The sequence below is a fragment of the Oratosquilla oratoria genome, chromosome 3 (assembly GCF_046742065.1).
Source record: "Oratosquilla oratoria isolate Oo_2021 chromosome 3, ASM4674206v1, whole genome shotgun sequence".
NCBI lineage: Eukaryota > Metazoa > Arthropoda > Malacostraca > Stomatopoda > Squillidae > Oratosquilla > Oratosquilla oratoria.
This window is the reverse complement of record NC_134779.1, coordinates 27,893,514-27,896,013: the sequence shown is the minus strand read 5'-3', so window position 1 is coordinate 27,896,013 and position 2,500 is coordinate 27,893,514. Positions and strand designations below refer to the sequence as shown.

The 2,500-nt window shown below is 37.6% G+C and overlaps 1 protein-coding gene across 1 annotated transcript in view; it reads left to right on the top strand.

The window, feature by feature from the left end:
• Positions 1–2,500, top strand: part of LOC143019564 (inter-alpha-trypsin inhibitor heavy chain H4-like) — a 108,989-nt gene that overhangs the window by 90,977 nt on the left and 15,512 nt on the right. The window lies entirely within an intron of this gene.

Below are 2,500 nucleotides of genomic sequence, written 5' to 3'. Positions count from 1 at the left end.
TTTTTTCATGCCCTACCTGCCAGACTTCAAAGCACATAAAAAGTTACTATGAAACACACCAGACAAACTATGAAAGTACGCAAGTGTCAGTAAATTGTACACATACACACACACACACACACACACACACACACACACACACACACACACACACACACACACACACACACACACACACACACACACACACACACACACACACACACATATATATGTATATATATATATATATATATATATATATATATATATATATATATATATATATGTATATATATATATATATACACATACCTGCGTGCGTGCGCGCGCGCGCGCGTGTGTGTGTGTGTGTGTGCGTGTATGTGTGTTTATGTCTCTGTGTGCGTGCGTGAATGTGTATATACATATATATATATATATACAAAAGTTATTTTTCAATTATTATATTCTATTACTGTGTGTCTATAGCCTTTTTCATACACAGTTGTAAAGGTAGCAACCACAACTTGTATAACTGATGAGAGATCGAAAACTAAGAATACTTTCCACGACTGTAAGAACAATGTCCATATACGTATACATATGTATGCATGTATATTAGTGTATGTTTGCCTGTATGTGTATGTGTATGTGTATATGTATGTGTATGTGTGTGTGCGTATACTGCCGTGTGTACATTTATGTATGTGTGCAAATATATAGAATAGATACCTATGAAATATTTCAAGAATCACAGCATTCCTTTTCATAAACGAGGATAGCTGAGATCCGTCTAGGTGACAAAAAAAAAAAAAAAAAAAAAAAAAAAAAAAAAAATCGAGTTGGGGGGTGGACCCTTCTTCCATCCATCGAAAAACATACAATATGTACCTGAAATATTCCTTCTTCTTTTTTTCTTCCTTTTTCCCCTCCAACTACGTCTCCCCTCTTCCTTCTCCTGTGTCTCTATCACTTCCTATATCCTCCAAGAAATGCTTAGCTCCTTCTAAGTCTAACCCCTTTCTCTCCGAGTACTGGAACCCTTATGGATGATTGGATAACGTCGAAGCCTCAAAAACAAGAGTCCCGAGTTTGATTCTCGGGAAGTGTTACCAGTTCTTGAAAGCGTACTTTCATGGGTTCCCTGTCCCTCTCTTCAACAGTGGACGTCAAAGGTCTATGATCAGAGTCCACTGATTTCATATTTCGTTTATCACCACAGTCATTCCAAAAACCTCAAAAATATATATACTTCACAACATCCATACTATTTTACGGAGCATATTATGACCACCTCGGTGAAGTACAGAGGCTGTTTTGTCCACTAGGGGATAGAGAGGGGGTCTTGTAATGTCCAGAGACAGAACATACAATTTTAATTTTTCTATCTCCTTTTCGAGCCATTCCCACTGTCTTCCCTTCATTATTTCTTCTTAGATTTGCGTTGCTCCTTCTCTCCATGCGTCTGAATCACAATATATTTAAGATTATTTTTTATTGTTTACTCGTCTTCTCTCTGCACAGCTCCTTTCCTGCATAGCCCTTGATGTCTGTTTGGTATCTTATGACTCCTTTTCAGCACAACTCCCAAATCTCACTCATGAATCTTGTCTGTTTTTTTGCACTATACTTTGTCATATACCTTCTCCAGATCTATAAAAACCACTATATCTCCCTCCCTACGCTAACGATTTCTTGTCTAGCTCAATCTCATGATGTCTGGTATCTTATGAATCCTTTTCTGCACAACTCCCAAATCTCACTCTGGAATTTTTGTCTGTTTTTTGCATAATACTTTGCCATATACCTTCTCCAGATCTATAAGAACCACTATATCTCCCTCCCTACGCTAATGATTTCTTGTCTAGCTCAATCTCATGATGTCTGTTTGGTATCTTATGGCTCCTTTTCTGCACAACTCCCAAATCTCACTCTGAAATTTTGTCGTTTTTTTTGCACTATACTATGTCATATACCTTCTCCAGATCTATAAAAACCACTATACCTCCCTCCTTACGCTAACGATTTCTTGTCTAGCTCAATCTCATGATGTCTGGTATCTTATGACTCCTTTTCTGCACAACTCCCATATCTCACTCTGGAATTTTGTCTGTTTTTTGCACTATACTTTGCCAAATACCTTCTCTAGATCTATAAAAACCACTATATCTCCCTCCCTACGCTAACGATTTCTTGTCTAGCTCAGTCTCATGATGTCTGGTATCTTATGACTCCTTTTCAGCACAACTCCCAAATCTCACTCTTTGGAATCTTGTCTGTTTTTTGCACTATACTTTATCCTATACCTTCTCCAGATCTATAAAAACCACTATATCTCCCTCCCTACGCTTGTCTAGCTCAATCTCATGATGTCTGTTTGGTATCTTATGGCTCCCTTTCTGCACAACTCCCAAATCTCACTCTGAAATTTTGTCTGTTTTTTGCACTATATTTTGTCATATACCTTCTCCAGATCTATAAAAACCACTATATCCCCCTCCCTACGCTAACGATTTCTTGTCTAGCTCAATCTCATGAT